The sequence below is a fragment of the Rhinolophus sinicus genome, chromosome 17 (genome assembly GCF_057876585.1).
Source record: "Rhinolophus sinicus isolate RSI-liver-muscle chromosome 17, RSI-T2T, whole genome shotgun sequence".
NCBI classification, from domain to species: Eukaryota; Metazoa; Chordata; class Mammalia; order Chiroptera; family Rhinolophidae; genus Rhinolophus; species Rhinolophus sinicus.
The window spans coordinates 86,266,995-86,281,556 of NC_142517.1; positions in this window are offsets into that span (position 1 = coordinate 86,266,995).

Below are 14,562 nucleotides of genomic sequence, written 5' to 3' on the forward strand. Positions count from 1 at the left end.
GTTTTTTTTCTGTCAAAACATTCGAATATTTTAAATTATTTTTTTTTAATTACAAGATTATTTATCTACAGACAATGATGCTGAAATAATTAGAACAAAAGCGTGTGAAAAATTTCAATGTTTTGCTTCTTTGGTTACTTTGGAAATAATCTGGTTTCATACACATGTAATAATATGTAAATTTATCTTTGAACAGTTCAAATAAACAGACCCATCTGCCTCTTCCATGCTCTAGAGTAAAAGTTTCCTAACACTGCTCTCTTCTTGGCTATCTGCTGTTGTAAGGATGATATGGACTGCAATGTTCTTTTTAGCTTTCTCACTCCTCTGAAGAATCCAGGCCTCCTGATAGAGTTTTATAACAGAGACATACAGCCAGCAGTATTCTGTATTTTCTTAATATTTTCACAACTGAAATAATTATGAGAGACTAGTGTGCTGAAGGATATATATAGTATCATTCTAGTAGAGAAAAATACTTTAGTGGCAGCTAATCCTATAATGATTTATGTAAATTTTGTATTAAGGTAAAAAATAAAGTTTTTTTTTTTTTTTTTTTAATTCTATCTAGAATTTTTCAATATCGCCAAAGGGAAGGAGGGAATAAGTTTGTAGGAGAGAGTAATCTAATAATGGTACCATATTTGGTAAAGAGATAGCTTCCTGCTTGCTCTTACCTCTTGATAAGCTATGACCAGGCCACCTGCACTGACACCTGAAGTAGGAGAGCTTTCGACATGAGAAGTGAAAGGTAGCTGTTGTAATTTTGGCACAGCAAGAATTTCCCCTTGTTCTGGTAGAATGAACTTCTGGTTTGGGATTTCTCAGTCCTGATGGATTCCTTACAACAGGCAGAGCGCTGAGCCCCCAGGACTACTGGTGCATCTCTCCAGGATGAATAAGGGAGGCATGGGTGATTTTGCTCACTGTATTCTTGACCTTGTATTTGTCCTCTGCACAGCTTGTTTCAGGTTTGATGGTAAACTAAGGTGATGGCTACCTAAACCCAATCACTTACACTTGTTTTCAACATTGAAACAACCCAGCTCATGTGCATAACATATTTTGAAATATTTTTGTCACTGAATTTTAGTAGACTTTTGGGTACAATATCAATAAAAATGAAATACTGAGAGTTGCTTGATAAAATATTTTAAAATTCTAAATATATTTCCTTGCAATATTTGACTATCATAGCAATTTGATTTCCATTTTCTTTCTTTTCTACCTTTCTCAATACCTTAGCATAAATAAAATTCTTTCAAACTCCCTGTCTTCTATAATACCTGACAGGAACCAAAAAGAAAACAAAACTGAAAAATAAAAACATATATTAGCTATATTAAAATATATACACATGTAAACATATAATTAAATATATATAAACATTTATGTTTGATATAAGTATATTCATTTATCAAATGTGTTAGTTAATATATAATTAAAATATTTATATATTTAATACAATACATATATAATGTAAATATATAAAATATTAATGTATAAAGAAAGAACAAACACAGAGTTATATATTGACAAGTGCTTTGTGTAATTCCTGTATCTTTGTTTCTTTGGAAACAAGTCTACCTGTACTGAAAACACTCTTGATTATTCCACCCTACAGCACGTAAAGTGACCCAGAATCATATTCCAGCAAAGCTTTAAGAGCAGAAGTCTTTGTTGGGGGGTGAGGAGTTTGTGGTTTAGTTCTGCTTGTTGTCATCATCCAGAGCAATATTTGGGTACAATGAAGGAAGAGAAATGGCTACTTTCAAGACAAGTTCACATACTTTATTAAAATATTTATCATTTTGAGTGGTTTGCCAACATCATTTCTCTTTGTATACATTTATCTTTTCTCTCTGAGCCTTCAGATTTTAAAGAAATGATTACTCTGCACTCATTGTGAGCTTTTTCTTGCAGCTCAGATGGAAACACTAAATCCCTAGGTGGCATTCTGGGTTTTAATAGTGAAACTGAGTCATATGCACAACTCCAAGTTCCATATAAATAACAGAAACTTCTCTCCAAATTTGTTGAGTAGAAGCAGTTCTACTTATAACTCTGTTTCAGCACCCAATATAGTACACTGTAGTTTGTTTTGGCTTTCCAAATTAATATACTAACTTCTGAGCAGAGATTTTCAGGCAATTGTTTCTTGCTGTAATAAAGCCACAAATGGCTTTCCTCAGCTGGTATTCAAAGAAATTGTTTCTGTTGATTATGCCTTCAGCACAAGACTATGGAATGATCATTCATTCATCAAAGAATCATTCAAGTAGATATAAATTGCTACAATAAGTGCTAGGAAGAAAGTTGTGAAAGATAGCATTCAAAACAGAATGTCATCTACAAATGCATCTCCAACTTACTATTGAGTTACATCTCGATAAACCCACCATGAATAGAAAATATCATAAATTAAAAATGCATTTAATACTGCATTCACAGTATCAGTTGTTTACCATTGTGGTCACGTGGCTGACTGGGAGCTCGCTGCCCCTGCCCATCATGACAAGAGATATCGTAACTCATATCACTGACTGAGGAAAAGATTAAAAAATCAAAATTTGAAATAAGATTTCTACTGAATGCATATTGTTTTCCCACCATTCTAAAGTCGAAAAATCATAAGTCAAACCACCGTGAGTTCAGAACCATCTGTACTACATATGATATTTCATATATAGCTGTTTGAGTAGTTGATATGTGCTAGGCATTGATCTAGATGTAACAGTATCCATCGTGTACTTTTATCCTCACAAAATTCCTTCAAATAACTATTGGTTCCATTTTATGGCTGAGACATGTGAAACTTGGAGAGAGAAAACTGCTGAAGTCCACACAACTATTAATTGACATTACTGTAAGTTTATTCAGCTTCTCTAAGTCTGAGCCACAATCCTACGTGAGGTAATTTAAGGAAAGCTAGCACACCAGACAGAAAAATAAATGTGTCTTTAAGTCAAATTACACATGAAGTCTTATTTCTCTAGCTTTATTTTCATATATATTTTCATATAACCAAAATATTAATCGTGATATCTGCCCCATCCAGATAGCTATATAGAACAACAGAGAAAGGGTTTTCAACTATTATGAATACAACAGAAACTTTGTGAAACTGTTCAGGATTAATGTTCTGTAATATGTCTACAAATGACACATAGTTATTTGTACAAAACAAATTGTAGAAGATATGTAATAGATTTTGTCATTTGTCTTTGGATCCTCATCACAAAAGCATGATGATAACCCTTACCCAATGTGAATCAAAAAGTCATTTATTTCTGGTTGTATCCCCTTCTTACTGGTTTGTGCAATGATCTCCTGTTTTTGCTTCAAGGTCTATAGAATTTATCACCAGTAGTGCTTACTCTTTGCTTATAAATCTTAACTTTGATCCTCTGAACCTGTAAGTGGAGCCTAGTGGTATATTATTCTTCTGGGGTAGTAAGTCTCCTCCCCTTTTTGACTTCTAGATCTGAATCTCATTCAAAGACTCTCTGTGGGCTGCTACATAGATGAGAGAGGTTTTACTTCTCTGGGGAAATGGGGTCTCTTCCTTTGTGAAAGTGAATTTCCAATTGCTGAACACCATATCACACCATAAAACAACCTTATGTACACCCTGGAAATCATTGCTAAGCAAGTTATTACTCTAAAAAGTTATTACTCTAAAGTTATTACTCTATGTGCATTGCGGGCCGGCCTGGTGGCTCAGGTGGTTGGATCTCCGTGTTCCTAACACCGAAGGCTGCTGGTTCGATTCCCACATGGGCCAGTGGGCGGGCTGTCAACCACAAGGTTGCCGGTTCAATTCCTCGACTCCCACTACTAACAATGGCAACTGGACCTGGAGCTGAGCTGTGCCCTCCACAACTAAGATTGAAAGGACAATAACTTGACTTGGAAAAAGTCCTGGAAATACACACTGTTCCCCAATAAAGTCTGTTCCCCTTCCCAAATAAAATCTTAAAAATAAAAAAAAAATAAAAAAGAATATGTGCATTGCAAATTTTATGTAGCTTTGTCTATTAAGACTAACATTGAGGGAACAATCTCGATCCCAATATATTTTCACATTGAACAATTGCTTTCTTTCTATAATCTTATAAGATGAAAAGACCACAGGCCTCAATTACAGAAAATGTATAATATTTCTACTATTAACTCACATATCATACAACATTATAAGATTGTGTCTTTTTACAGGTAGTATCTAGCAGATTTGAGTCTTGTTTGTTTTGCATATATTCTGAATTTTTGTTAATATCTCAAGTTAACTATGTAATCCCGGAGCTAGAACTTGGGCTTTTAGATTTTATGTCTAAAGTGTGAAGTGAATTTTTTTTAGTTCTATAAATGAAGTGAATATATTAATTTAAAAAAGACTGATATTGTTATTCATGGACGCTGTCTTGTGAAAGAACTTCCTAATGGTAAAGATGATAACGCTACTAAGGGAGATCACGTGTCTCTAATTAAAAACAGGTAATGCATCTGTCTTCTGGTGTTCTTTGCTTGTAAGCAAGTTGATGGCTTGATTATGCAATTGCTTTATGTCCTTAAAAGTATACGCTTTATGATTTAGTTTACATCACAGCCTGTGATTTTAAGCTTTTTGAAAAAAATGTTCTACTAAATCTGCTTTTTTCCATTTGCCTTAATTTTCATATTGGTTTTACAGAATTACCAATGGTCTAATCTTTAATAATGCACAGAGGTACATGAGCAATATATTATGTCAAATTAACACACAAAGCTAACACTATTTATTCCTCCCCATAGTTCATTTTAATTAAAAATGTATTCCTAAATACCTCCTTGATTAGGGACTAATGCTCTATTAATTTGAAACACATCTACTGAGACAGAGTAAATTCAGAGAGAGGAACTGACATTACATGAAACATAACTTATCACCCTGAAGAATGCATTATGCCACTGTTCACAGTGCGTGCAGGTTTTCCATTATGCATTAAAATTTACAGTGCAAGCATAATGACAGATTCTGGGGAAAGGCTGTATAGCAAAGGAAACTCATGAGGTATACTGTGCAGAAATCTATACTAATAGTGGAATAATCTTTACAGAGAAAAATAAACATAATGGATAAATAGATGTTCCACAGAAATATTTTCTAAAATGTAGTCATTGATTTTCAAGTGACTGAAAGCTTACACCAATTTATCAGTGTTTATTGAACATCAATTGTGTATTAAAACCTTAAAACTTTGGAAAAGTAAAAACAAAACAAAACAAAACAAAAACTAGAAAACTCAATTTTATCCATCAGCCTGTTTACAATCAAATCAAAAAGGAAAATGACAACATTCAACAACCTTAAAACATTTACAAATAACCATTTTTAAACAGGAAACAAAAAATGTATTTACTGAGAATTCAGAGTAAAGAGGTAGGTTTTAAGCTACAATATGAAATTTAAGGAGAGCTTTCTATTAAGTGAGAAGAACAAAGCTGTTCCACTTAAAGCATAATGTCCAAATCAGATTAAGAATTCAACAAATTTATGACTAAATGAGTAAAGGAGTGAAAAGACATGTCATGGAAAATATGTTTTATAAAGTGGAATAAAGTGTTTATGTATTAGTGGAAATAGGCTAGATGATGTGGGGAATGAGTAACTAAAGAATCAGAGTGACAACTGGTGATATTTGGACTTTAATATCAAACTAAATATCATAATAGCCGATGAAAACTGCTACACTACCATCATACTAAGGAATTTGTATAAGAGAAAAGTACGGCTCATGTGAACACAACCAATGAATAATTTTAGAACCACTAGCAAAGGAATATTTGAGGAACATCCTGAAATATGCAAATATAGTTAAAAAATATGTCATTACGTTCAGGGCTACGCTATGCTATGCTAAGGAATTATAGCTTCATTCAACACCACTAGGGATGGGGTGGGGGTAAATCATTGACAGGATAGGATGGACAGAGTAAGCTATTTTCTGACCTTGAATTAGAGATTCCAGTTGTTTATATTTACTATGCAAGTAGCCGCCATCTTACTTGAGTTTTTATTTTGTTTTATTTTGGCTTTGACTGTAAATTGAAGAGTATGAATGAACATATTTTATAATGATGATCAAAACAATTTAATTTTCATTATTTTAATAAAACAAAAATCCTAATTCCTTCTTTTTTATGTATATGCATATACAAAACTCATAAGGTAAATATTGGTACCTCTAATTGAGAATTGAGAAAAATGAAGCTTGAAAGGTTTAAGTAATCTGCTAAGAAAAACAGCCAGGGTGTAGAAATCACATCTATCCCATGTCTTTCTAATTCCAAACCATGGTGTGGACTAATTATAAAACTTAATTTGTGTTTAAACTTAAATTACACATTTTTAAAATGTGGAGGAAAGAAAGAAAGGAAGAAAGGAGGGAGGAAGGGAGGGAAGAAGATTGAAAGGAAGGAAGGGAGGAAAAAAGGAAGGAAGGCTGAAGGAAGGAAGGAAGGAAGGAAGGAAGGAAGGAAGGAAGGAAGGAAGGAAGGAAGGAAGGAAGGAAATTATACTCCTTAATTGTTGGTTGGAACCTTAATTGTTGGTAAGAATTTTTTCAACAAATTGTGTTATAGAATATATTCTTCGTGTCTTGTTACAACATTGTCTTGACTATAGCAGTTTTATAGTAATTCTTGAAAACAGGTGTTGAGAATCCTCTATTTTTTAAAATATTTGATTATACAAATTCTTTTCTTTTTCAGAAAATTTTAGAATCAGCTTGTCAAATTACAACCTCTACAAATTATACATACATATATATGTGTGTGTGTGTGTATTTACATATATATAATATATTATATAATATATAATAATATATATGCGATACATATATTATGCATATAATATATGATATGTATCTACAGGTTGGGCACATATTTCTTTAGATTTATGCTTTAGTATTTTTTTTGGTCCTACTTTCAATTGTGCTTTAAAAAATTTCACTTTCCGGGTTGGTAGATGAGGGTAAAGGGGATCAAATATATGGGGGTGGAAGGAGAACTGACTCTGGGTAGTGAACACACAATATGATTTATAAATGATGTAAAACAGAATTGTACACCTGAAATCTATGTAACTTTACTAACAGTTGTCACCCCAATAAACTTTAATTTAAATATTTTTTTCACTTTCCAATTATTCATTCCAAAATAATCCAAATTTATTTATTTTTTTATATTGAGCTTTCTGTAAAAATGTTGTAATTCTCTTTGTGGACAATCGTGCTATCTGTGAAGGGACAGTTTTCTCTTTCTCCAATCTGTATGCCTTTTCTTTCTTTTTCTTAACATACTGTGAATTGTAGGATCCCTATTATGATATTGGCAAAAGAGTGTAAGATCAGTGTAGGTTTTCTTTCCAGTTTTTGGTAGAAGCATTCAGTGTATCACAATTACATTCGTATATGAGATTAGTTGTAGTTTTTTTGTTTGTTTGTTTGTTTTTTGTTGTTTTGTTTTGGAAGATGCCTTTCATCAGATTGAAAAAACTCTACTATTCCTAATTTCCTAAGAATTGTTGTAGTGAATGGGTGTTGAATTTTGCCATTGTTTTCTTGCATCTGTTGAGATGATCCTGTATTTTTTTCTCATTCAGTTGTTAAAATGTTGAATTATATCACATGATTATATTAATATCTGTTTGGTTTTTGAATGTGGAATTAAACTTGCATTCCTGAGATGATCACCACTTAGTACAGATGTATTATCCTTTTTATATGTTGTTGATTTAAATTTGCTAATATTTGCTGATATTATTTATATCTATGTTCACAAGATATATTTGTAGATTTATTTCCTTGTTATGACTTTGTACTTTTTTGATATACTGAATATTTGAATGTCAACTATAATTTAATATATATAGTCACAGGATGTTTGATATTTTTAAAATCAACTTTGATTTCTTTGTTTTGCTCTATTTTTTCCACATTCACTTCCATTGATCTCTGCTCTTATCTCTTATTATTATTATTACTTTATTTATGCTTTATTTGTATTTAACTTCCTTTTCTTTTGTTTCTTACAACTGTAGATTAGATCATCGATTCAAGATTTGTTTAAATCTTAAAAGGTGCTTTTCTCACCTAAGCATTTAAGAATCTAAGTTTCCTCTAAATATTGCTTTATTTTCATGCCATATATTATGATATGTTGAATCTTAATTTAATTCAAAATATTTTTTGTTTGTTTGTTTTTAATTTCTAGTACAACTTATGCTTTGATCCATGGGTTATTTACAAGAGTAATATATATTTTCAAAATATTTAATATTTTCTAGTGGTCTGTTATTGATGTCTAGTCAAATTTTGATGTGGTCATAACACCTACTCTATGATTTCAATTCTTTTGAATATGTTAAGTTTTGGTGTCTCTAGGTGAGAGTTCCATGTGTACTTTAAAAAGGTATATTCTGTTGCTATTGGTTGGATAGTTTTATAAATTGCAGTCAGGTCGATTTGACTGATTGTTGTATTTTGTTTTCATAGAACTTCTTGTTGAGTTTCTGTCTTCTTGTTCTACAATTACTAAAAAAAAAACAAAAAAAACAAAAAACAAAACAAAAAAAAAAACCTGTGTTGAAATGTCCAATAAAAATTGTACATCTGTCTATTTCTTGTTTAGTTCCACCAGCTTTTGTTTAAGACATCTTGAAACTGTTGCTATGCTAGGGACACACACATTCAATATTGTGTGTCTTCTTGAAGAATTTATCTTTTTATTCTATACAATATATTTTTATTCTAACTTTTTTATTCTACTAATTTTCCTTCTTCCAAAGTCTATTTTGTCTGATATTAATATAGCTATTCTACTTTTTGTTAGTTTTTATAAGGCATACTTTTCCAACTTCTTACTGTTAACCTATCTAGACATTATATTGTGTGGACAGCATATAGTTAAGTCTTGCTTTTTTAAATCCAATTTGTAAATCTTCAGATTTCTGGTCAAGATAGTGCAGAGTAAGTAAATAATGTGTTTGCATCCACTCATGAACACATCAAAATTACAACATAACTCCAGAACAACCATCACTGAGAATCGCCTGAAGACTAGCTGAACTGAAGTCCTACCTCTAAGGACATACAGAAAAGGCCACCTCAAGACTGGTAGGAGGGACAGCGACACAGAAAGGGCTACTCCCTTACCCAAATATGACCATGAAAAGTCAAGAGGAATATCTTGACTATGGAGGTATCCCCTGAAAAAGTAGGGGATCCCAGTGCCACTCCAGACTCCACAGCCCAGGGCTCCAGTGCCAAAGAGAGAAGGCTCCATAACTCTGACTGTGAAAACCAGCACAGATTGTTCCTAAGTGAGACTTACAGTGGCTGGAGTTCCAGGTAATCCCCTTAAAGGGCTTGCAAACAGACTTACTCACTGATGGACTCACCTGCTCTGAGCTCCAGCATTGGGACAGCAGCTCAAATATTGTCAGGGATGTACAGTGAGGAACTAAGTTGTCTGGCTTCAGAGAAAGGACTGGAGGGGAAGCTTTATCTCATAAAGAAGTGCTGGTAGAATCCATTGTTTCTTTGTTGATCCCTCCACTCTCCCAGGGTGTAGAGGCAGGCAGCCAACATATCTTAGTCTCCATCAATCTAGCTATTGCCATTTGCCCATCCCTGGTGATTCCCTTAGACCTGGCCCCACCCAACTTGTGGGCTCACCTAAATGGTTTCTAGTGACTTTTCCATATAGATAGCCTGTCTTTGCTCATGTTGTGGATTTTCCTAAAATCTCTCAAAGATTCACAAAACCCAAACAAGCAGCATTTTGGCTTCAGCATGTTCCATGCATCTTGCTGAGCAGTCCACAGCCTGGCATTACTGGCAGCCAGCCTTGGTTTATGACTTGGCATCTTAAGGCAACTCCAAGTTCAGTGTGGATGGCACCATCTAGGGATTGCTCTGTGGCACATGCCAGGTAGCCCTGGGCAGGACACAGTCTCCAGCTGAAGTTAGCCAGTAGTGGGACCTCCCAGGAGGTCTCAGGGCTGGCACACCCGGTGGCCAGCTTCAACTGAGCCAGAGTATCACCTTGCCACCTACAAGGATGACACATACAACGGACAGACTAGGAAGGCACCAGAACCCTGCTAAAGTGAATCCTGCTCTGTAGCGTCATCACCTGCACCACAGCTCCTCTACTATAGCCAGGGCTAGCCCTCACAACCAATCAGTCTGAGGGTCAACCCTTCCCAATTGATATGGAAATAGCAACCAAGGCTCAACTAGAAGAGGAGGGCACACACAACACTCACAAGGAACACACCTAGAGCAACTGGCTCAGGTGAATGTGCCACTGAGCCCCACAGCACACCTACTACATAAGGTCACTCTACTAAGACCAAGAGACATAGCAGTCCTACCTCCTACATAGAAACAAACAAAGAGAGGCAGCCAAAATAGGGAAACATAGAAACATGTCCGAACTGAAAGAACAGAACAAAGCTCCAGACAATGAACTTGATAAAAGGGAGATAAGCAATCTATCAGACGTGTAGAATTCAAAATACTGGTTATAAGGATGCTCAGTGATCTTAGTGAGAAATTCAACAAAGATATAATAAACATAAAAATGGAGGTAGAAAACATACAAAAGAACCAGTCGGAAATGAAGAATATAATATCAGAAATAAAGAATACATTAGAGAAAATCAACAGTAGATTAGATAGAGGATCGAATCAGCAATTTGGAAGACAAAATAGCAGAAAGCACCCAATCAGAAGAACAAAAAGCAAAAAGAATCCAAAAAAATAAGGATAGTTTAAAGGGCCTCTGGAACAACATCAAGTGTACCAATATTTGCATCATAGGGGTACAAGAAGGAGAAAAGAGAGAGCAAGGAATTGAAAACCTACTTGAAGACATGATGGGAAACTTCCCTAAGTTGGCAAAAGAAATAGACATACAAGTCTAGGAAGCACAGAGAGTCCCAAACAAGATAAACCCAAACGGGCCCATATCAAAACACATCATAATCAAAATACTAAAGGTGAAACACAAAAAAAGAATCTCAAAAGCAACAAGAGAAAAATAGTTACCTATGAGGGAGCTCTCATAAGAAAGTTAGCAGATTTCTCAATAGGAACTTTGCAGACTAGAAGGGATTGGCACAAAATATTCAAAGTGATGGAAAGTAAGAACCTACAACCAAGATTACTCTACCAAGCAAAGCTATCATTTAGAATAGAAGGACGGATAAAGAGCTTCCTAGACAACACAAAGCTAAAACAGTTTATCACTACCAAACCAGTATTACAAGGAATGTTACAAGGATTTTTTCAGTATGAAAAATGTCAAATATATGAATAAAAAATGGCAATAACTTCATATCTATCAACAATTACTTTCAATGTAAATGTATTAAATGCTCCAATAAAAAGGCATAAGGTGGCTGAATGGATAAGAAGATAAAATCCTTACATATGCAGCCTATGAGAGACTCACTTCAGATCAAAAGACTCACCCAGACTAAAGTTAAAGGGATGGAAAAAAGATATTTCATGGAAATGGAAGAAAAAAAAAAAAAAAAAAAAAGCTGGTAGCTGGTAGCAATGCTTATACCAGATAAAATAAACCTTAAAACAAAGGCTATAATAAAAGACAAAGAAGGACCTAGTACTCTCACTTCTGGGTCTTTATCTGAAGAAAGACAAAAAATGATACTTTGAGAGGTTGTATACATCCATATGTTTATTGGTGCATTGTTTACAATGCCCAATCTGTGGAGGCAGCTTGAATGTCCATCAATGGATGACTGGATAAAGAGGAAGTGATACATATATACAATGGAATATTGTTTGGCTATGGAACAAAATGGGTTCTTGCCATCTGTGGTGGCCTGGATGGACCTGGAGGGTGATGTTATCAGTGGAGTATGTCAAACAGAGTAAGACAGATGCAAGGTGGTTTTGCTTATATGTGGAATCTAAAGAATAAAATAAACAAACAAACAAAACAGAAACCAAATCATAGATAACATTTTGATGGCTGACAAATGGGAGGGGGGTTGCGGGTGTATGAAACAGGGGAAGGGATTAAGAAGTACAAATTGGTTGTTACAAAGTAGTCATGGGAATGTAGGGTATAGCATAAGGAATATAGTCAGTAGTATTGTAATAACTATGTATAGGGTCAAGTGGGTACTAGACTAGTCAGAGGGATTGCTTTTTAAATGTCTAACCACTATGCTGTTCACCTGAAATTAATGTAAAATAATACTGAATGTCAACTATAATTGAAAAATGTTGAAAGAGGAGGGAAAAGTTAAAAATAAATAAATAAATACAATTATCTATAATTCTACCACCAGGAGATAAACATATGAATATGTCATTATATATTTTTCAAGACATTTTTTTTCTATGCATACATACATACATACATACATACATACATACATAAATACATACATACAGATACACACATTTTTTGACAAAAATGGAATCAAGTATTTAATACAGAAAAAAATCTTTTGTTTTGTTAATGACATTTACATTTAATGAAATTTTTTGATACAAATGGATTTACTAAATCTATAATCCTAATACTTATTTTCTACTTGGTCAATTTTTCTTTGTTCCTTTCATTCATTTAAATTAAAATCAATTTAATTTATTTTATAATTTCATACTATCTTGAGTAATGGCCAAACTATTATTTCTATTTTCAACTGCCCTTGTGTTTACTGTATTTATCTTTAATTTTGGTCTTCTTCAAATAATATCATACCAAATCAACTATAGACTGAATAAAAGTTTATAACAGTGTACTCCTTTGTAATTTTTTTTCTTATTTTATGCTATTTTATCCACATTCTATAAACGCACATGACACCCATTTTTGCTTTAGACACTCAATTATTTTTAGAGTTATTTAAAATTCCCTGTGTCTATTGATCCCAGTGATTCTGTACTCTAGCAATCACTTCCATTCAACCTTGAACACAACACTAAAAATTTATCTGTATTCTTATATGCCTGTATGACACCTAGTAGCTATTCCTAAATTCTATCAAAGATGAGCCAAAGCTCACTTCCCATCTTCTCTTGGAGAAATTTGTCTTTCCTTAGATTTCAGATTGCTTGTTTACTCTGCATCCTGTCTCTGATGGGTTTACAAAAAGTTACAGTTTTATATTTTCTCCATTTCTTTCTTGTTGTTAGAGGTAGCAATACTTTTTTTTTTCCTTTTTTTCTACATTGTACCTGGAAGAGCTCACCTACAATTGAAATTTAAGAAATAACAGTTGCCAAGGTAAAAAGTATTAATTTTGAGCTTGTTGTTTAGTACATTATGTATACAGTATAGAGAAAATTAGTTAATGTGTTACTCTAAGTTATATTTCAGAGAATATTCCATTTTAAACTGAATGTTTTATGGTTTTGTCATTTAATATCTGTGCTCTATAACTTGGATAGGTCATTCAATTGATGGAGTTATTGAAGTGAACTGTCAGTATGGTATAACTATGTAGAGAGTAAATCCATTTCAAATGTTTACTCAGCAAATAATTATTCAAACCCAATATTGAAAGTCAGGGTGGTCATACGATAAAGACTGTTCAGAGCCCTTCTCTGGATGTACCCGTAATTTTTGCTTGGAGGTTATATTAATAGAAAAGCAATTAGTAAACAGAGGTTTGTTTTTTCAAGTGGTGTGTACAAAATACAGAATTGAAGATTTGCTGATATGTGCAACATGCTGTGAAGAAAACCAATTAAGAAACTTGAAAATTTCACTTATAAAATGACAATAAACTAAACCATATATCTTCAAAAGTAAATGCTAGAGACAGAACAATAATGTATAATAAATATAATAAATATTTTCAAAGAAATGAGGATTAATATTAGTATCCAAGAGCAAACAGGAGAGCCTGATGTGTCAAGTTTAGAACAACAGTTGAAAATGAAGGGAACTTTGAGCAATTACTTAGCAGTTGTATGCAAGGTTCAGGTTAAGTGTAAAGAGGATGGAGCAGTCTATTAACTAACAACTTTTGAAACAGACCAACAAAAATTACCTTCCAGGACATGACTCTCTACTGAGAAGAAATTTATGAAAATAAAATAAAACAGAAATAGAACAGAGAAAATAAGGGGGAAAGAAAGAGACTTTCAAGAGGAAAGACAAGGAGCAGACCAGAGCTCAGAAATCAAATCATATTTTTGAAAACTACATAAAAACAACAGAAGACAAAGATCTATTATGTTAAAAAAAAAAGCTATCCTGAACTAGCTTCCTTTAAAACACCCAGAAAAATTATTTCACCTAACAATGAGCAACAGAAAAGATTACAGCTCAAACCCCATAAAAATGTCTTAGAAGGAAAAAGACAACGAGTAGCAAATTAGATTACCTACAAAAAACAAAAGCATAACAGAAAGATATGAATACAAAAGCTGATCAAAACTATGTTTGAATCAATGACTTCATCATGATACTATAGGAATAAAAGTCTAATTATTCACTCTTGAGGTGAATTATTTTATTATCTTGAGAACTTAT